General features: G+C 30.7%; 1 protein-coding gene across 5 annotated transcripts in view; it reads left to right on the top strand.

Moving 5' to 3' along the window:
• LOC113552815 (cardioacceleratory peptide receptor) overlaps positions 1 to 24,405 on the top strand; it is a 204,732-nt gene that overhangs the window by 53,037 nt on the left and 127,290 nt on the right. For 4 of the 5 annotated variants that reach the window (XM_026955761.1, XM_026955769.1, XM_026955814.1 and 1 more), the window contains exon 2: positions 10,133 to 10,182. The exons of the other annotated variant lie outside the window; for it this stretch is intronic. The gene's annotated coding sequence lies outside the window, so the exon portion shown is untranslated. The remainder of the gene's footprint in view (positions 1 to 10,132; positions 10,183 to 24,405) is intronic. 5 annotated transcript variants of the gene reach the window in all.

The following is a 24,405-nucleotide window of genomic DNA, read 5'->3' as shown; positions in this document are numbered from 1 at the left end:
ATCAATAACGCACTTGTAAAGTTTGTACAGTTATTTTCCATTTATATAATATAATAAATAATATTTTTGTCATTATTACGTATATGTACACAATAGTAGTTTTTGGTTTCAAAATGCAATTTTTATTTTAAGAGCAGAATTAAATATTATTGTTATTATTATATTATTATTATTTTTTTTTAATATTTATACATAATACTGGTCCCAAATTTTACAACCCTGGGTGATATTATCTTAATATTGTTCCTAACAACTGATAGTGGTCCAGAAATTTATTTTTATGACTTATATTATTATCTTACTTTACACGATTCCTATAATTATCAATCCAATAAAATACTATACCTGTTTAAGATATTATTCCAGGAAAAATATTTTCAAATACTGATCAGTGATCACTATAGCTAATTATTTTTCTGTTTGATATTCAATCCCGTAGAAATTAAATATTAATATGTAAAATATGCGTACGAAAAATACGAGTATCTACCATTGGGTAACTTTCTTTTTACGTAATTCACACCTTATAATATTTTATCAAAATCACATTTATATCTTACTACCAAATTATTGTATAGATTATTTTTTTTTACATTTTTTAATAAAAATAAAAATCTTTAAATTTTAATTTAATGATATATTCTTGTGATCAAGTATTAAAGAATCTGACAATCCATCGTTCGTAAACTAAATATACGACGATATACGGCAGTGTACTTCCGGAAGGACATCGCAGGTCATTCATCAACCCGACTAATATAGTTATATCATCTACCGCGTATTATAAGCCTATGCAATTTCACGGTAAATAATAAAGTCCCGTCAATTTTAATTTGTAGCTCAAAGTCGATCGTCGATCGTATGTCATCATGTGGCACGGACGCCGTGCACTAGTCAATAACCGACATTTGCCAATACAAATCAGGTACCGCGTATGTAATAACACAATTTAATGCACACATTCTCCCGAACGTTGATTATTACACAGCTATTATATTAGCGCGTCGAGGGTGCAGAGAAGTGCCGAGAATACGTTTTTTATTATATAAAATAGGTCGCGGTGATATCTAGTAATCTGTTGTGATATACTGTATAGTGTCCGACGTCCGTAATATATATACATATATATAAATACACATATACATATGTAGGTTCGGACGTCATACGGCGCATTAAATCTCCGTTCAGGATCAGACGAAAAAAGTATGCCGTGGTACAAAAATAATAGGTAGGTATATATATTATGGTAGATACGCGTTCTTCAGTCATTCCTCTCGGTGGTCGTAATGATAATAATAATAATAATATCCTTTCATTAGACCATCAGCAAAGCGCCGTTTTCGCGTACACCTACCCACCGTTGTGTACGTGTAGGTACTCATATACACAATATATGATATACATCTCTGCGGTTAGAAATAATACGGATGTTAATACAGCCGCTTACACGTGTAACCGTTTAATTGGCCGACCGCGGTCTAAGCTCCACGCGATCGCGACGTCGTCGCGGCTCGTACCTCTGCAGTTATAACCATCCTCGTTTGTTGTTCACCGGTCGGGTAATATATTATATAACCGACGACCGCTGCAGCAATATAGGTGTTAGGTGTTGGTGGGCATCCGGCTAGCACATTTCGAGACGCCCAAAACGATGAACTGCGTGACAAAACGTCAAGACCGTTTTCGAACAGCACGCGATGTGTTCCGCGTAGAAGCTAATAAACTATGCGACGCGCATAATCACTGTTGCTGCATCGTTACAATTACAACGTATGGAGTTACTCGTGCGTGTGCATGCGACAAACAGATTTTTTGTAACAACTCACTCGTGACTCGCGTGAAAGATAATATGCCTATATAATGCGGTATACGTATATCACCGCCGCCGCTGTAAGATGTGCAGGTATCCGACGCTTTTGACAAATCGCTATATAAACGTGTGTCTTTGGTCTATATACCTACACCTACACACGTACGGGGCATGCACGAAGCACGCACACGCGATTTTTCTTCTCCGAGAACGTAGTTATTCAAAATCTGATTTTTGAAATATACTTAAATACCATATATTTCAAATTCTTGGGATTTTTATACTGCACAAAGAATGTCTTGTGAAGATCTAAACTTCTATCTTTCAAATTACTAGCTCCCTTTTGTATAGACAATTAATTCTTAGATATATATATATATATATATTTTTTAATGTTGACGTAACTTAAATAGCGATAAGTCTTTGAGTTATTTAACTTTATCTAGTAAAGACGGTTAAGATAATAAGTCCATAATCACAGGTTTAGAAGGTTGGTTAAGGATTTGGTAATTTGAAAATTGTATTGATTTATACTAATCTACCAATATGTGTAATTAATAAAAAATTGTCCAAGTATAATAATAATAGATACTAGATCCAACATTAAATATATTTTATATAATTTATTAAACAATTTTATGGACCAATATTTTTAGCGTAAATATTTTAATAATAGATAAACTAATCGTTTGAATTTTGAGTTAGGTATATGAAAATGAGAATTTGAATACATTTATTATTAAATAAATAAAATAAATAAAAATAGGTGAGCTCATTTAGGGAGTCACACTGTAAAACGTGTATATTATAAATATAATATATTATGTTCATGATATTTATAAACGATAAATAATTGGCAGTAACTGTGTGTTGCACGGATGCATGTGTACCGTATATTGTAGATAATTAACCTAATAAGTATAATAATCATTTCACCTACCCTGCAAAGTTGGAAACTACGAGTATAGTACCTATATTGTAGTTTTACCATAAACATTATATATTATTTAAATAATTGCTTATTGCATAAAATATGTGTTTAATATTTGTAATAATCACGAGTATTATCATATTTCAAACATCATTATGTATTTACTCTGTGTTGTGTTCATACGAATTTGATTAAATGAACCATGTAGTAATATTCACTAGATACTAGTATTTATATTGCTAATAATAAATGTAATCCATTTTTCTGGAAACTACCTAAGAGGATTTACAGTAACAAATTTCCAACGCTTATGTGTTACACGTTTATAATACGCGGCAAACAATAGAATAATGAATAATAATTATTATAAATGCATTATTGGTTAGAATATATATTTTCGTAGTAATTACACGAATTCAATGTTTACGGATTAATATTTATTTGAAAGATATTGGCATATTGTTATTACCTAATTATTATCTTTTCTTCGAGGAACTAAAAAACATGATTTTAAGTAGTAGTTTTTGGGTTGATAAAAGTTATAAAAGTTCTCACGGAACAGAGTAATTGTGTATTGTAAAAATGGTTGAACATTTTTTTATTGTATATCACCAGTTTACAATTAAGTATAAATTTCTCAACTTGTCAACTGCGTCTTAAACTTTTAAAATAATACGTATAGGTAACTGTAAAATGTGTGTACTTAATGTAAATTAATAATTGGATTTTTAAAATGTATACATTATTTTTTATAAATGGTTGATTTTAGATTTTTAAGCAACAAGAAAATATCAAAAATACTTAAAATCATAATAAATGAAACTCTTTTTTATAAAGCAATCATGTTTTTTTTCAAAATATTTTGAATACTTTGAATGAAATCAATTTAAATATTATTTTCAATAGGTAATCACATTATTTTTAAATCGTGCGTACGAAGTGAACACAAAAACCAAATAAAATACGATACCTGTCAAATAGCTTGCGATTTGGATATAAAACTTTCAATAAAATCTACCAATTATGAATTAATTAATTTAATTAAATATAAATATTTGAATTGCACTTTAATGTCTATTGAATGAGTTGTATGTTTCAAATTTGTAAATATTTACGTCAAAATGATTTCAAAATTTCAACTATAAAAAAAATATTCATTATATAGAATATTTTAGTTACTGTATGTTGAATTGATTTAATCGTTATAACGTACTTTGCTTCATAAAAATCATAATAGATGTAATAGAATTATATAACATTTTATGTACCTTATAGGTAAAACAAGTAAATACATTTTAGTTTTTTTTTTAATATAATATGTTTTTCTAGTATCTCTCTAGTTAGCAACCGGACTCGTGTTTTCTATTTTCAATATAATTGTATAAATAATATATTTAGTTATTGTAGTTACAACGGTTTGTTGCATATAAAACCGCAGGGCATAATGCATAAATGGCAGTGAAAATGTTCAAAGTTATGTGTGATTTTACAATTGGCCGCAGATTATATGTGTAAACGAATAAGTAAATTTATTTATAGTTTATTTTTTTTTTATTTTTTAACTTATAATACCTACCTATATGATAATACGCACATAATATATAAGTGTGTTTATTACGTTTACGAGACCAATGCGCGTACTCTCGTCCTGAACCGCCGCCGTCGCTGTATAATAACGGTGGAAATGTATAACACTGCAAACGGACGGCACAAAGACCGACACAGACAGAGTTGATAATTATACATTGTGCAACGAAAATAATCGCCCCGAGCACTCGCCACATGACCAGTAATCATTTGATTTCCAAAGACGGATTTTTCTACACTATTGGTGCTATTTATTTATTTATACGTATATTTTTTTTTTCTTCCGCGTCATACGCGATATGAACTCTGTACAAAAGTTCAAGTTTCCTCGTGTGCCCGATTTCAGGTGCACATATACCTAGTTTAAAATTATATGCGTTACGCACTTCCGCCGGACCAATTTAATTTTTGACGGGTCGAATTGTATTGGACACAATATCATTACCGTCGTTTAGCTTATAGATATATCATATGCGAAATACGCGTGGGTATGAAATATTATTAACGCGTTATGCAAACATCGTACCCATCAGCACGAACGTGCAAATTAACGAGTTTCAATTCGATTATTTATCGGACAATAATATTATTGAACTACTTATACGAACTAGGTTTGTCCGTTTTTATTTCGCTTGATACGACGCGCGCACAGAGCCGGCATAACACATAAATTAATTAATAATATTTATATTTTACATAATATTATACCCGTGGTTTTATTTTTAACCGCAACGTACGAATGATTAAATTCGCGTTGGCGTACATCGATTATACCTATGTACATTTATATTGTCCTTATTATTGTTCGCGAAAGCTTGTAACTACCCTACATGTATAATAGCCGATGCTCGAAAACACGGTTTTTAAAATCCATATCATTCGATTTGTATACGTTTATTTTTATTAATCAAACCAATTAATTTATACGCATCGCACAGTTTGGCGTTTAAGTTTTGAAATCCAGATTACGGAGTAATCCAGAGTAAAAATAATTAAAAATTAGAATATTTTATGTTTTGTTCGACTGTAAAACTGCTGAATTGTCGTTTGATTTTATCGTCCCGGACGGTTATACGGTTTTCTAATTACACAAACTCGATTGCGGATTACCGGCACAAATCTTTAAGGCTCTCGGTCCAATGCGTCGCGTATTTATTTATTTATATTTGTGTAGTGTGTACCTAGAATTCTTTCTGAAAACCGAAGTTTTCTCCGAAGTTGTTCGTTGCAGCGGTGGTGCTCGGTGTCGTCGCGTTCGGTGGTAGGGGTGGGGAGCGGTCGAATTCCCCCGAGCGGCTAGTGATAAATTATTTATTATTATAATGATAACACACGAATCGAGATGTGTACGTGGTACGTGGTACGTCATACAGGTAGATAGACATACCTACACACTGCCTAGACGACGGTCCTTAAACGATAACACACAGTGTTATAAGAACGTCTCGTCCGTCTCGTACCCAAATCATAACGAGCGATGGACGGTTTTGATTAAATGCCACCCGCGTTTGCACTCGAAATCTAAATTAGTTTACGTGGGTCACGTCGTTCCGCGGATGTAGATCAACAAATGGCGCACACCCATTTGAATTCGGCCATGCGTATCGCATCCTCTGGGCTTTTGCGCGCCCGTAAGTTGATCATTAGCCGTGTAAAATAACGCAGACTACAACAGTGATATATGGTGTGGAATGAAGGAAATTTAATAAGGAAACCGGCATTAACCGTAAAGCTGCCTCGGGGAGTTGTTTTTATTCCCTTCCTCGTATTGTTGTCTGCTGCACAGCGTTATAATGCTCTCGTTTTTGTCGGAGCCTAGGACGAGTGTATATTCGAATGAATTCCACCTTTCGGTGCACGTGCGGGGGAAAATAAAAGAACGTTTTGACGAATCGGGAACACCCGAATTCTCGCATTTTGGTGTTTAGCTGTTTGTATTTTTTATACGAAGAAATAATACTTAAAAAATAATAATATAAATAACTTTTTTATAATGTTCAAAGAATATCGAAATCATATTTCAAATACAATAGAACATGAACAACGCCGAAATAATATAATATTGTACCAAAAGGTTTAATATTTCCATCAAGTATCATTTATAATAGACGATTATAGGTATATAACTTTAAGTTATGGCCAATTGAAACCTTTCAAAAAAATATATGTTAGACGTTATACTTTAACAGTTGTATCATTTTCAAAATGAAAAGTTTCAATAAGTTACATCGTAATTCAAAGAGAGTAGGGCGGTAAAAAATGAATGATAAAAAGGTTTATATAATCGGTTATTTACATTGAAAAAAATTACAAAAAACAAGGTCATCGTTGAATACAATTGTCAAATAAACACATGCAGAGATGTATTCAGAAATTTGGTATGTTCGTGTAAGTCGTAACTCGGCCCATTTTGGGTTTAGGATCAATAAATCAAATTAACTCAGAAAATAAAAATCTATCCATATGAAGTAACAGAAACAAAGGTTATTATTCAAAAACTCAGACGATATTTGCACATTCACAACCAAAAGAAATAAAAATTTGAAATTTTCCCAATATAATATATATATATATACTATATGTAGGTACCTACCAAATACACAGGACCACAGGGACGTTTTTAGGTATGTGATGGCCCCTGGTCGGAATGCATTATGGGGGCCCCTTATGCATAAACAAGGAAATATAATCTTTTACTTAGTTAATAATAAATAATTATAAAAACAATCAAATCGAGTATAACTAGTGTAAGTAATATCACCGTGATATTTTCCTGTATCCTAATTTGAATATCGTAAAATAGGGGACCCCTGGGCTGCAGCCCACACTGCCCTCTCCTAAATTTGGCCCCGCAAGTACATATCTATTAAATTTTCTTATTAAATTGTATTAAAATAATAATTTACATACCAATGTACATGTTTTAAAGTTTATACGGTTCTGTGCCCTGTGTACAGATATTGCTTTGTGCACCCTTATAATACTAATTTGTTACTGTAGACGAATTACGATATGTATTACGTAGTTGCGTACACCCTATCGTTCCAGGCATCTATAAAACGATAAATATAAATTTAATTATCATATAATATCGGTGCGTTAAGCGACAAAACGAACACGAGTACGCAAAACAATAACGTATTATATTTTGTCGATAATATTTATCTGTCTCTTGCACTTTGCTCGTCGTGTAGGTGCCTACACTCATGTCCGCGCGTAAATCTGTTGTGCAGGCGTCGTTTCGCTATGTTAATTTGGTCTGAAATATATGTTTATAACATCGCAAATGAATTATCGATTGTAATCTGCCAGTAGTACATGTATAGCACGTACAATATACACACGCGAATGTTACGCATAGTGGTAATGCGTGTTTAACGTGGGCGACGGGCGTTTAATACGTCGAATACAATTTGGCACTGTATGTACAAATCAATAGTGCATTTGGTATTCGCGGTGTATGACGTACGATTTCGCGTGTACATAATGTGATACGAACGTATTCGTAATGTGGCGCGGTGTTATGATAACTGTAAAAGAAACACAAAAAAAAAGTCAACCGATTTAATTAAATGTATATAACGGGACGCGCCGGTAGAAGAAGTAATACGCACATCATTTATATAGAACATATAGGATAATCACAGCATTAGATCTCTATACATAATCTCTACGTCTCTATACACCGTAAAATATATTACCGATCGGCTATTTGTCTTATTTAATAACAAAGACATTACGGTTAACGCGTTAAGTCTTAACACTATCATCATTATTAATCATTGAAACTATATTATGAAGCTAATCCATTGTATAGCTAAAACAGGACCGTCAAGGTAACCAGCGCCGTCGCTTAATATGATAGACGTGTAAAAAAACGACGCAATGTGTGTGTGTGTCAAAATTCACTAGGTGCCTATCTAAAATAATCGGGAAATCTTTAGGCGTATATTACATCATATAATATTATATTATCTGCGAACGTTGATTGTTACGACGACTGTTTAAACGAGAAAGTAATAAATATAATTATTGCCTATATTATAATATACTCTTAATCAAGAATAAAACACGGCGATTCGACCAAAAACTTGGGTAGCCAGAGGAACATAATATTATTATTTTGTCAGTGGTATCATATTATAATATAGCTATACATATATATTATAATGTATACGGTTATAAAACGCTATAAATTAAATAACTTAGAAAAAAAAAACTGGTACAACTATACGTACCTATACAGATATATTATAATATCATATATATTATGTCTGTCGGTGAAGAGTAACTATGAATTAATTATTCCGGTATAACTAACACCACTGGGAAAACGTATTACATAATTATTACATACCGATTAATGAATATAATGGAGTAAGAAAAATTACCAATAACAAAATATCGGCCGTTTTAACGGACCAAAAATAAAATACGATGCATTCTAAACTGCGTATACGTATATTAAGTAGGTACGACTAAACGTATTATTATAAGCGCACGTGTGTAAATATCGTGGGACCGTATGCTCAGCAGAAAGACGCGAATTATTGTAGCGCTTCTTCAAATACCTCGGCATACGTTCAGCAGTTGTAAATGAAAATGAGAACTTTCTATGACGCGATCGCTTCAAGTTTTCGATTTCAGGCAGATAATGCGATGGTGGCGGTTACAACGATACAAAATATGTACGTACTGTGTAATATGATTACAAATATTTACAATTATTATATTATATGTCGTACACCGCAAATATAAAATATTTATTATTTTTCTACAATTTATATAGGTTCTATCTACACGCGCGTAAAGGGTTGTACAAGGCTCGTGGCTATAATTTAATAACGCATCACGTCCATTGGTAAGCTTGACTTAGTTTCAAGACTCATATGTTTACCTTGCTAGCACAGTACACGCTTAAGTGCTACTAGCCAAACGCGCTCATCCCTCACGTAATCCATGATATTGTATTATTAAATATAATACACCAACACTCGAACTAATTGTTCAAAATAATAATCCAGAGACTTGCAATTTATTTAATATACAGCGTGATTGGTTTTACATTGAACGCATTCGTTATAATCGTTGAAAAGTCTACCTATATTTTTAAAAAAAAAGTTTTCTTATACCGTTTATGCACCTATTTTCATAATATGCAATCTTTAAATGAACACTGTGTGTTTTTTTATATAAGCTTTTAATTTTTAATGACAATCTGGATTTTAATTTTAATATTCTGATACGAAACGTTTCTAAGAAAATATTTTTAAATAATAGGCATTATAAAATATTGAACGAAGAGTTGTTTTTATTGACAATAGTATATTATATTTTATATTAGATGTATATAAGGTTTGGTGGAAAAGTATGAAATGACAGTATACCCGTGAAATTGTATTGGATAACTTTAAAATGTCTACAATAATTTTAATTACTCATGTTGTACAATTGTAAACTATGTTGATTTAACGATATTCATTAGCCGATTTCACAAAAAATATTTAGCTTAAGAATATAAAACAATATAATTATAATTATTTAGAGATGACCTTGATAAAAAAAAAAAAAAAATAATGTTATATTCAACACATTTCAAATTATATAACAACTGACACGGATAATGACTAATGAGTGTTTTTTTTAAAAAATCACCCCACATAATAGTATCATAATACGGTGAATATTGATTTCCTACTATTTATAGTTATATGTAGTATTTGTTTTTAAGTCCTATTTATAAATATTCACTTTTGTATATACTCAAAGTTGTATACAATTTAACGTTTTGTTTGTTTTTTCAGAGTTTTGTCATTTGAGATTCCAAAATTCAAAAACCAGTGAAAAAATAACGGTAAGATATTATAAAAACTATTTAATAATGCTTCTCTCGTAGGTTTATTATGTTTTCCATGTCTTAAGCTGTCTAGTTCAAATTGGACACTCGCCCACTGGCCACTACCCAGTTGATAACAATTTACATTATAAATTATAATAAGTTGAAAATAAATTAGTTATCGTTACACTATTTGATGATTTAATTTTTGACGTCCATTTGTTTAAGAACAACCATATTAGGTAATCCAATATATTATAAATTAAACAAATTATTCGGTCGAAAACAATAATTTATCCAATTAAAACAGTGTTCCTAACTTTTATAATTCTGTATTAATATTTATGGAAAAAATGTAATAATTATTTAACACGAAAACAGTTTTAAATTTGATTTTTTTTCTTTTCAATTTTAGACACAGAGCGAATTCCGAATTCATTTTAAATAAAGAAATTTAAATTAAAATAAAACAACACTCAACACGTAACTGGTTTAATTATGTTGTTTATCCACAACTGTTCATATATATTATTATGAGTGAACATAATAATAATAATATGTATATGCGGTGCAAGTGCACTGTACATGTTCTCGTGAGTACATTATAGTCTTGTAGTCCGGTCTAATATACTGTATAAAACGAATATAAAAATCAGTTTTTTGTTGTCGAGAATTGTGGACCGTGAATATAATGTCGGGGGACGTGAAACACCTGTATGGTGTTAATCTTCACGAAAATAATTTCCCGATACTTACTTATACAATGTACGCGGTGGTGCTCGTGATTTCGCACGATAATAATATTACCATTATCTTAACAGCAACAACAACAATAATAATAATAATAAATTATGCGAGGAGACGATTCCGACGTGGTGGCGTGAACCAACACGTCGCGGAAGCGTTAAGGATACGTCGTTTCGAATGCAAATCCGAAATTGACACGTATATAATTAAAAACTATTACTGCGGGAATCGATTTAATGCGCTACGGATTGATGGCGGCGACGGCGAATTATGTGGCCTGCGGTTGCGTTCCGATCTACTCGACACACACACACACACACACACACACCGTTTTAATGAGCCACACCGGAGTAGAGTATTCGAGTATACCGCGACGATATATTATTGTTATATTATATACTGAATAATCACACGGCACACAGTGCAAAGACATAGGTCGTAGGTATACCACCCACGACAGATGACCTAAGCCGAGTCCGTATTCGTGTGCATAACGATTGTACTATAACTATAATACGCACGTTATAATATTATCATTGTATTTCGTATATAAGCGTATTAAGCTCGAAACGGCGCGGCGTTTGGTTCACCGCCGTCTGAATACACTCCGGAGACGACCAGGACGACATACCGCGCGCGAAAGCCTACTGCCGTGTATACATTTTTTCTGTAAGCCTCTCCTCGGCCACCCCGTATACCACATTATTACTTATTATTATATATCATCTATAATAATATAATGTTGTTATTATTATTATTATTGTTACAACTGCAGACGCCTATAATATCGAGTGGCACGCAACTGGTCACAGTATTACCCAACAAACGAAATGTCAATGTGTCAATCTATTACACCGCTCGTATCTAAACTTGAAACTATTCCAGCCAGTTAAATATTGGCTTCTGATCCATACAAAAATAATAAAGAAATTATGATTATAGTTTAAAAAATGTAAAATAAAAAACACGAAGAATAGTTACAAACATATTTTTGTTCAGAAATTATGTGTTTTATCTCATTAATTGAAATTAGTACACATGAGTTTTAAGCGTAAACAACAGTAAAGTAGATAAATTAGTACGTGTTATTAATTTTTGTTTATTGTGAAAATAAATTGATATGGTTATGGGAGGTCAGAGTGATATGTAATCAAAACAATTCTAAATTAAACCGAAATTTGTTTGTATTGTGTACATTTATAATTATTGGCACGTGTACAGTGTGCACGGTGTACGCTGTATATTTTAAATTCAAACAAAATAAACCTGGCTTTATAGTTTTAATTTATTTATTTGGTGGAGGGACAATTGGGGTTATCTTACGTGATAATTATTGACTTGTGCAGCAATAATGATATTAAATTCATATTTGTGAGGTGTATGAGAGGTGGTCGTTTGGACGAGTGATATAATATTTACCTGGGCGAGCGATGTACACTTTGGTGATACTCATTTAATTTAATTTAATTAATTTTTGATTAAACATTATTATATTACAATAGTACTACACTCAATGTCGTTTTTAAAGTCAGATTTTACTATCAAATATTAATAATGTATATTATGTGTGATTTTATTATATTTTTTTATTTTTAAATTGAAAATACACAGTACTATAATTATTAACCTATAAACTTATTCATATTTATTAAAACAATATTTTTGGTGGATAAAACACTTGCCCAAATAAATCACATTTTGGGTCGATTTGTCCAAACGGTCTACACTCTGGTCTCTGGTGTATTATATTTAATATTGTAAATGTAAAATACATAATTTATATAAATATTGTATACATGTATGTTCTCTGTGATCATCATGATTCCCAAGCGTGGAAAACCTCCCCCGACTCCCCGAGTTCATACTGACCTATTCATTTTCTTAACTATTTTTCAGAGATCTTTAAAAACGTATCTTAAAACTTACCCTATTTGCCACCAAAGCTTACCTCCCAACACCCAATTAGGTTTTTGTTACACTTACAATCATTCAACCATACACCAAGTTCATTATATAATTGACAAAATAGCTTATATACTTGGAATAAAACTAATATGCACTGGATGTAGCACTAGTCTTCGATCGAGTCAAATTATACAAATTGTTACTAAATTCACTATCACTTACACTTATTGTAAAAATCAAAATATTTGCATATTGTTTAATTCAAAATAATAAATAAATATATTATGTATAAAATACAATCGTATTAATGCGCATGTTATACATATTTATGTGTAAATAAAGAATACAAGAATAATATTATGTCATACCATTACATTTATAATATTGTATAGGTACCTACTATTAATCATAAAAAAGGGGGTACTCAATAAAACGTTTATTGTTCATTCAACTTCGATGCGCTTAATAGTTTAGAGTGTTTAGACAATATTGTAATACTGCCTTCTGTAACAGTATTATCTATAATTATTTCAGAAAATTATCTTTATAATATATCCAACATAACGACCGTCATCAATACATCAGAATAGACAAAAAACATCATTTTCGCGGTACGATAGAGACCAAAAGACGTGGCGCATAAATATAATATAAACACACACGCGCGCACGCGAGTAATACGCTATGCACGCTATATTTACAACGCGTATTATACTGCAACCATCATACCCGTAAAAGCTTTTGGCATTTTGTTATTAAAATTTGTTGTATGTGCGCGTAAGATTCGAACCATGACTTAAAAATCGTTAAAAAAACATGAAATTACATTATTATTCAAATGATACCATTAAACCTATAATATATACTGTTACCACTCTCCGCGCAAAAGCGCTTAGCACATTAAAGGTTGTTACCGCACCGCACCGCCGCTGCACGCTCACCATCCGCGACACTCATCAGTCATCATGCGTATAATAATAGCACATAATCAACGCTCGTACTAATTTATTTTCATAAACCGGGAAAATCACAAGCACCCGATTGCTCAATAGAAAACATTACGTAGCGGATATTCATGAAAATAGCGTGCACCGTACTGTGATATTAATATAATATAGAATTATGTTTTATTCATTAAATAATGGAATTCGAAAAACGGATTTTATTAATAGAAGCATAAAATTTATAGTTTATACATAGAATTCCTATAGCTATTTTAATGTAATTGCTATAGGATTATTAATAGCCTGAATAAAAAATAACATCCCTTTTTTTCGTATTTATTATAATATTATGTTCCACAATAACATGGGTTTTTTTTTTTTTGTTATTTAATCATTATATTTAACAAAAAAAAAAAAAACAAATTAATCCTTAAACATCCTTATAAACTAGAAAAAATACGGTTGGAATTTAATTAAATTTCTTTTCGGGATAACCTTTGGTCCCTGTTAAATATATTAAGCTGTCCTCTTGATAACCACTATATTCGTTAATTCGATTGCAAGAAAAATAAATTCTCAAGATACAGTGCATTTAATACATTTTCGTTATAATTATATCTATGTATTTGTCCTCGTATTCAAAATACTTGTTTATAATTAATTCATAATTTATGATATTTTTTTAAAACGATTTTTCATTGTATTTATTTATTGTAATGATTCTGTTTGTATAGTTTGAAGTTTACTGTTTAGACATACATTATTAATTATTATTTATCATATTTTAATCGTATACAAATTTAAACCCGTTTCAAATAGTTGAATCGGATATAATTTCAATACAAGGATTTCGTTCATAATTTCTGTTAATTATATTATAATTTATGTTATGTCTATAAAACATCAAATTATATACGTACTAGTAATAAATCATAGTTTCATATCATGTTTGTGGATGTATATACATTTAAAAAAAAAAGTCAATGCATTAACTGTTTTTAATTTTTATAGTGTTATATCTTGTTATTACACAAAAATCGATGTATACTAACTTATTACATTATGATTCAACAAACATAAATATGTATTCAAGTAACGAATTTTCTCTTAGTAGAAATATTGCTAAAATTAATATAGATGTCATGTGGTATTGCATAGGTAACAAACTTGGCTCAATTTTGTTATGAACCGTAGATTAATTGTTTTCCAAATAACAATATAAACCTTTATAATACCCACTCATGTAACCAATCCTAAGCTAAATTCTCACGAGACTTATAATAATACCTAGTCACTGCAACGCAAAGTTAGTAAGCAAAGCAAATTGAGTGTAATCTCGTTACAGAATTACTATCCCTGAGTTTTTTTTTTTATCCTTACAATCTATGATTAATTTATAATTAGAACTATTTATTAGTTATTTTTAATTGGTTTTTTGAAAAATGATTTTCAAATAAGTCTGAATCTGAGAAAACCCTAAAATATAAATAAAAAAAACATTTATAGTTACAAAATATGAATACAGAAAACTGCCGGAGAAAATATAATTTATAAGAATGAACTTTGAATCGATTGTAATTTCAAAAACATATGATGCATACATGGTATATAAAATAATAAAAAATGTGGTTTCTTTTTTCAATATTAAGTTTTCATATTTACCTAAATAAAAGCTTTCAGTAATCATATTTCATAGTGTTTTCTATGAAATTATCGTAATGGCTGTCAAGTAGATACTTTATTCGTTTTAAACAAGACACGAAATTTTTGGAATTTAATAGAAACTTCTATAATTTTGTCATTCCATTTAATAAAACTACAATAGTTTCAAAAACGACAAAAGCAACAAAAAGTGTCCAAAGCGCGTCTACTCCATTTGTGTTCCGAAGAAAACTCCAAGTATTAAGAACTCAATAAAAACATTTAATATTTGTGATTAAACTAAACTAAAAAAAAAAATTATTTACCCATTTGCATTTATAATTATCCTTTTAGACAATCTATTTACGGCCCGGGTTTTAATAGCATACATTATATATTACAAACTATTATATCCCAGGACAGATTAATTATATGATTTCATTTTATATATTTGATTATATTATATTATTTCATTATGTTATCACACATTTAAATAAAAATTAAGTACAGATAATCAAAATAATTTAAAAGGAATTTCTTTTTTTTTCTTTATTTAATATAATTTAAATAATCAATTCTTTGATGTTTTTTTTTGTTCCGCTTTATTTTTTGTGTGTATTATGCGTTTAATTTGTTTATAAATTGATGTATACCATTACAATGAGTAGGTACATAGAAAATAGACTTAACGTACAATTTACAATATGATCAATATTATTGTAACATTTGTAACGCATAAGATCAATGGATGTAATTTGGTTATGTGATTATGACTATCACATCAGGTAGACGAAATAACATGATAGAGTTGCGTTACCTATTGAATTTACAACCTACAAAATACACAGTGTATGATGGCGATATTACAATTTTGCATTAAATTTACATTTGAATTTTGAATGAATGTATCAGATCATTGTGATACACTCTGTATATATGTTTTGCTAATGGAATTCAGACATTGCAGCGTAGTTGAAACATCAGTGTTTGTATTATGTCCTATAAGGAGGTTCAGAGGTATATAGGTATAGAATTTTGAATTTATAAATTGTTGTTGGTAGTGCTTTGATGTTTTCGTCTTTGCGAATTATTCAAAAACGTGGTTTATAAATTCAATTCAATGGTAAAATCGACACGTTCGTGAATATTTCGATGTACAATGCAATGTGCATAAACTTGCCAAAGCTGTTTATTTTTTATAATTTATTTATTTACGCGACCGTTTTAGAAAATAAAAATAATCACAAAACCTTTGTATTCTTCGTATTAAACTAGGTGATTCTAATATAACACTGTGGTTTTCAAATTTTCAATACATTTTCGAGTCACTTTACTTAGAATGTTATCCCCTCTCTTCATAAAAAAAAATAAATACAAAATATTAAGCCAAATGTTCGTCTGTGTTTCTCATACGTAACACTGAAAATAACTGAGGAAACTGCATGCCATTACGCCCTACATACTCGTACAAAATTGGATTGCTTATTTTTTACTTAATATATAAATTATAATCTTCTGTACGTAAGAACTAAGTGTTATCACCATGGTGATACTTGAATTGCCTCTCAAATGTAGGTAGATAACATTTTTTACTCGAATTGCCTTTGGATGTTTTCGGAGGCATACTTAGATTATCGATAGTTGTACGTGTACTTTCGATTGTTATATCTACTCGTATTTCCGGCATTTTCGCAATGTTCAAAAATATTATTTTAAGACATACAGTATTTCCCAGATAGATTGATATGTCAAATGTAACAAACTTGTCGATCACTGATAATAAGTTAAAGATTAGTCCGCCATCACCAGTTCAACACAGTCAGTTTCGTTTTCGTATAATTATAATAATTATATACAAACTTAATTTTTTGACTGCATAACAAAATTATATTTCGTCTAAATCATTTTATGTATTAACTATTTATTATTTTTATTATTATTTATTAATTATTACTGTTGATTCGGTCTATTTACTAAAATATTACAACTATTCATTAACATTTATTTTCTCAGCTTATTTAATATGTCTATTAGTCTATAATACATAAGATTATACCTAAATAGATTAATATTATAGCTATCGGATGCGATTCCAGTACAAGAGGATCACTACTTAAAATAGGAGGCGATTCAAGTGAATTCTATTTTGGTAATCGGAAGGCAATTCGAGTAATTTTTTTAAAAAATAATTCAAGGGGGAAATTCGAGGGTCAGATGGGAGACAATTCGTGAGCGCCATATATTGCGTTTTAAATTGAATACACAACGGAAATGGATGGTGATAGCAATTTCCCCAGGTAAAAATATCATGTATTGGTTCATTGTTCGTAATCGTCGTGCGGTGGTCGTCGTCGATTAATTTATCGCACTACAGCTCGGTGTAACTATACATATTTTATTTGCTGATGACTATGAAACATGCGGCCAAATTGTTGACGTAGATGTCGGATTTTTACCTGCAACTCAGCGTATGACTGATGGATTTCTAGAAAAAACATAATTTATCATCTTGTCGGGCACCGCCACGTGCACTGCTGCACAATATACACACATGACACATCGAGTCTGTCGTACGCCTCTCGTTCCATTATATTTTGTCCTTTTAGTCGACCGTATATTTTAGGTAGATACATGTAATAATTGTTATGTGTTATATTATACGTGTATAGATATCAACCTGAATTTTGCAGCATTTACCGACGCACTTGCAAAATCGCAAGAGTACAACAGTCCCCGCACCGCCAGGCACTATCGCAATGCATAAAAGAGGCGAAAACCAAATGCGTATATATTTATAAAATACGTATAACAATACAATATGGCTTAATGTATTTATTATTCGACGATTGAGTCTCGTACTACGATATTTATGTTTATAATGTATAAACGTCTTGCCCGCTGGTCGCGTTGCAATAAACAAAAGCTGTTTGACTTTTGCAGTGGCAGTACCCATCGTAGTTTCAGAATCTTAACAGAACGCGTTCTCCTACGATATTTTGACCGTATACACACACACACACACAAACACAATAACTCGTCGGCGACCTAGTTTCGAATAATGCGACGTAGAAAATGTTTTATTATTATTGTCGTCGTCTTCGTTGTGCTTGTGTGCGGTAAACAGAAGTCGTGGCTAAAGGGCGCCCGACGGATCTCTTAGTAGTGAAATGATATTTTTTTCCCTCTCTCATCGCACCGTCACAAGTCCTTTTATATGGATTTCGCAAAACTCAGTGCAGAGTAGATACTGGAAAAAGTGTCTGCAGTTCCAACACAATATAGCTTGATGTATAGAGCAGTAGAGCACTTACGTGCACGCGACTCGAAAACGTAACGTTTCGGAGACTGCACCGAAATATACTGCGATAATCGTGTATAAAGTTAAACACCGTGTGAAACCAAAAGAGTTTTTGGTGGTGAGCTTTAATTGAAACAGTCTTTGCTAAGCTGTTTATACAAATACAATATATTGTATGTATTTTATTCGTATGCAAATGCGCTAAGGTTGGTTGCTATATATTTTAGAGACCACAGAGTAATTCTATAAGCATCTTTACTCCTTTATCTTCTTCAAAAACGTAGTGATTCAAATTTTAGATGCACTTAAAAATTCTATTTTCAAATTATCAAGATATTTTACCTTTTTCACTGTAAATTATTCAAAGTATAATTTTTTTTAGAACTTTTGAAAATAATCCTGAAAAATGGTTATAGAAAAATAATAAAATAGAAGTAATTTGGGTCTAATGGATATACTTGAAACATTTTTATAAATATTACAAATATTGATAGAATGGCATAAATTACTAAAATTATCAAATTACCATTATAACTCTTAGTTTCCAAACCTATTTCAATATGCTTATTTTCCTTTTTACACAAAGTTAAATAGTTCAAAAATTACTCGTTAAAATTTTAATTTTGATAAGTCAAAATTTTTAGAAAAATTATCCATTTAATAATTTACAGTATACAAAAAGAATTTTTCTTTGAAATACATGAGTTTTCAGTTTCTCGGACAATTATTAAGCTGCAAAAATATTAACGATTCGAAAATATGGTCTTAAAGTAGGTATATTTAAAAATCTCAAAATATAATTACGAATAACTACATTATTTAAGAAGGTACCCCTGGACATGCTTGACGAATCACTCTATATATTATTGCATTATGACATGGCGTCATAATAGGCATTTAGATTATAATTATTTTATATCTAAGTTACCTAGTGTTGATGCATATAACTCAGAAGGTATTCGTTTAGTATGGCTCATTATGTATTTTTCTGTCATGATAACGTACCGGTTTTTTCCTTTTTCCGGTTTAAATAAACTATTATTAAACAAAATTTATATTATGCACGACGTGAAGTTGCACTTGCAATAATGCGATAAATAGTATTTACATTTTGTATTGTATCGGATTTTAATCACAACGATATATTATTATCATTTACTTATTGAAATATTTTGCAGTGTTAAATCACTTTACTATATAAATTTATATCAGTACGCTTCTTTATTCCAGATCACCGTGATAAAATATCGTCATTAATCATATCACATGCAATCACTATTAATACCGCAAGTGCTGGAATCTAAAAATACCCAAAGAGAGTTTATCTCTCGATGTTTTTAATACATTACATATTATAATAGTATTACAATCTCAGCGATCCCTCTCCCCTTAGAAAATGGGGATGCCACAGGCTCGCATTTCATCATATATCTATTAATTATATTACACTATCTCACTAGCCATTTTAAATTAGACACGTTATAGTTGGTTGTACACGACGAATACTGCTTATCAAAACGAATGAAAACCTTATCTAAAAAAAGAGGTTAAGTTTATTATGGTATCGTGCAGTCATACAGCCGCCGCGGCATACAAGTGATCTTGGAGACCGGTAACGATACGTATATAATTATATGTAAAATATATATATGATACATCCGAATTGTGCTTCCCGTAATTCCGACCGGATAACAAACACATGTCTTACATAGTTATTTGGTTGTAGCAGTTTATTTGTCGAGCGAAAATATTCAAAAAATATACATCCGCAATGCCGTTTGAATATAAAATTGACAACACGATACACGAGTCAGCGTTCACGCGATAATATTAAGCTTTAGTTTGCACGATATGAAAAACCACAATATGAATAGGTATTGTTACTGCGCGCTACCATGTTTATTATAAGTTTTAATCATCGTCGACGATTTGCATATTATACCCTGAACTCTCAAACTGGTAAAATACTGGTTTTGACACTTATCGATCGATACGTCACTGTTTTGACATCCGTTTGCGATTTTTGTTCGACTGTATGGCAACCCGCGATTCCACTTGTCGGCCAACAGAAAGTTTATAAACGTCAACGGAATTTATGCGATAACCACACGGGATGATAGATGGTCTTTAAGCACGACTCGCGAGCGTAGGAGATTGAACGGAAAACACAATGCCTACTAAAGTTGTAACTTACGTTCGTTTGCTTTTTCATTTAAAAGGAAAAACAAAACACGGAGAAAACCGTTGCACAACGGCTTACGTACCAAATAGTAAACACAGAAAGTCTTGTAATTTTGACGCGTAATAAGCACTGGTTGACCAAACACAACTTATGAAAACTCACATCTGTGTCTTAAATAAACTCATTTAGATTGAGTTAATACGGTTGACTTACTGAAACCATCATTTATCACATTGATAATTTTGATAACATTTTATATTCATCATTTTTTGATTAAACACCGACATTTTCTTCTTTTTTTTTTATAAATAAAGGCATTTTTCCTCATAATTTTGTTTTTTTTTAAATTATTTTGAAGAATACTAGGAATTTTATTTACTTTTGGCCCCTCCCCTGCACTACTAACTAATTCCAACTTGTTACCACAAAATATTCTTAAAGATTTTTTATTCATCTATTCGTCGTTTCATTAAAAATCTAAAAGTTAGTAATACGAAGAAATCATGAACACTTAGAATAATATCCAAGAATCCAGTATCGTAAGTAAAATTGTAAAAACAATTTCAAGTTTTTTTAAGTTTTATTTATTAGTTCTTTAAATATTTTGATATCAAAAAAGTACGCTGGTCGCTGGTACCATTAATATTCATAGTTATTACCAAAACATTTTAAATAATCAAAATTATTGATTGAATAAAAAGTATACCGTTTTATAGCTAGTAATCAATATTATTATTCAACTTATATTTATATTTTGAATTGTATGTGTTCTTGTCACAAAAAAAATACAAATCATGTTATAATACTTTTTATATATAATACATTATATATCACTTGAAAAATTGAACCGGACATTTAAAACATAACCTATTACTTATTTGATTATTTGCTCAAGATAAATAGATTTAGTGAAAATATGCACCCAAACAAACAACTAAACCAAAATTATATAATAGAAACATTGAAAATCATTATTTTGCTTACTTTATTTTTTATGTCAAATACACAATCAAGTTGTAAGCAAGCAAATAGTACTATAGTACTATTTTGATTGTTTGCTTATTTAATATATTACATTGAAAATAACTAAAAATAATAATCAAATAAACTGATTGTGTCAGCTTATACTATATACGTTTTTCTAAATAGACATCAATTAAATTTTATTATTTATAATCATCATTATTATGAATTATTTTACGTACATTAATGCTTCATATACTCTTATGTTTCAATCAAGTAATTGTGTTTTCAGTATTTCAGTAACCAATATGGTCAATTTGTACACATCCATAAATAAGTATTTCGTTCATTTGACTATCATAAAAGTTTTTAATAATATGATAAATTATAACAATAATCGAAACTTTGCAAATATTTCACCATTGGTTTATACCTGATTTTATTTTTTAATGTAAAAGAGTAAAAAATTGTTTTACAGCTTAATGTCTACTTATACTCATATAGCTGTACAGTTTACATTATATAGGTATCTTTATTGTTTTAAACTTGTATCAATTATAATGGAAATTGAGTTTTGTACTTATCACTATTATCTATGTAGTATCTCAATAAATATTTCTATATCTTGTATTTTTATTTATTTATTTAATTTTGTTTGATTCTAAGGCGACTTAAAATACCCTAGACCACCCGCCGTAAACACGGCTTTGCAAATAATTTAAATTTATTTATTGATTTATTTAAGAAAATAATGAACCATCCACAACTGAGCAATTTTCTATTACATCCTTATACTATGCATTAACGTATTCGTCACCGATTTTGACGAAAACAACCAATGTTTAATCTTTATCACTAACTCCACAATATTTAAATTTATATCAAAACTGTCTGTGCGTTATTATCCTGAATTCGAATGTAATGTTTTATGTACTTGTAGAATGAAATATAAATATATGAATGTATAATAATATTATTGAACGCAAACATTAAAGAGAACTCCATTTCATGTTAAATCTTTTATTATCATACTTTGTTGAAAACGTCAACTGTTATTCGTTTTCTAAATAATAAACCTTGTCAATCGTTATTACCAGGAAGGAAATAAATCGTTCGTTATGTTTTACAATATCGTCATTAATCTTTTAAAATGCAAGTAACTGAGCTTAACGTATATGTAATTGTATCCGCTAAGCAATACTTTAATGCCCTTCAATGCTGATAAATGATAATGATATAATATATAGTAATAAATCCGTATATTTAAGTAATAATCTCACTACTTTTTTAATTGTGCTTGGCTTCCGCGAAACAGACTGCATAAACATCGGAGAGGAGAAACCTTTTGAAACCCGCGAGGTTTATATTTAAAAATCAATTATCAAAATGTACTTACCTACCTATTCCTTACGGATAAAAAAATGTTTTCCATTTTCATGTTTTCATATCCTGAAAATAATTTCTACATTAAAGTATCGTATGCGTTTGTCTGCGATCCGCAATACACATACACTGCACGTATGGTATTATACATTATAAATATATATACGAGGTCTAATCAAAAAGTATCGAGACTGATGCGATTAATCGTAAACCAGTTTGAGTATGAACTTGCATGTGCTATATTAATCTAACTTTATATGTTGGGAAAATATATTAGACATAGATTAGATTAAAATTGTTTCAGTCGGCTTCTAGGTGCAATTAAGTCAAGTATGTTTTACGTCCCGTCGGATTCATAATGAGCGAAAATACAGAACAACGAGTGTGCATTAAATTTTGCCATAAACTGAGAAAACGGCTACTGAAACCTACCAAATGTTATTGTTAGCTTATGGAGATGAAACCATGTCCCGTGCTCGCGTTTTGAATGGTTTAAACGATTTAAGAGGGTAGAACAACTGTTGAAAGTGATGAACGTGAAGGACGCCCATCAACAAGCCGCAATGAGGAAATGATACAAAAAATACGAACAGCAATACGAGGTAACCGTCGTTTGACAATTATGGAACTTAGTAATGAGTTTCAAATTTCATTTGGATCAGTTCAAACCATATTGACGACTGATTTAGACATGAGAAGAGTTGCAGCCAAATTTGTACCAAACTGCTCTCAGGTGAGCAAAAAGAAAATCGAAAACAGATCGCCACTGATTTGCTAGAGTGTTCCGAATCTGATGATTTTTTTTTTAAATCAATTATAACTGGTGACGAGACTTGGGTATATGGCTACGATCCAGAAACAAAGGTACAATCTTCGCAGTGGAAGACACCTGATTCACCACGACCAAAAAAGCTCGTCAAGTTCGGAGTCAAGTGAAGGTCATGTTGACCGTTTTTTTTGACTACCAAGGTGTTGTTCATCATGAGTATGCTCCTAAAGGACAGACTATAACAAAGGAGTACTACATTGATGTTCTTCGCCGTTTACGAGACGCTGTACGAAGAAAAAGACCCGAGTTTAAAGAGTCTGGTAGTTGGAAATTGCATCACGATAATGCACCAGCCCATTCAGCCCATGTTGTGCAGCAGTTTTTGGCTAAACATGGTATCCCAGTTGTT

This window comes from Rhopalosiphum maidis, chromosome 4 (assembly GCF_003676215.2).
Source record: "Rhopalosiphum maidis isolate BTI-1 chromosome 4, ASM367621v3, whole genome shotgun sequence".
Lineage (NCBI taxonomy): Eukaryota > Metazoa > Arthropoda > Insecta > Hemiptera > Aphididae > Rhopalosiphum > Rhopalosiphum maidis.
Note: the sequence above shows the minus strand (reverse complement) of the source record. Positions and strands in the feature narration are given on the sequence as shown.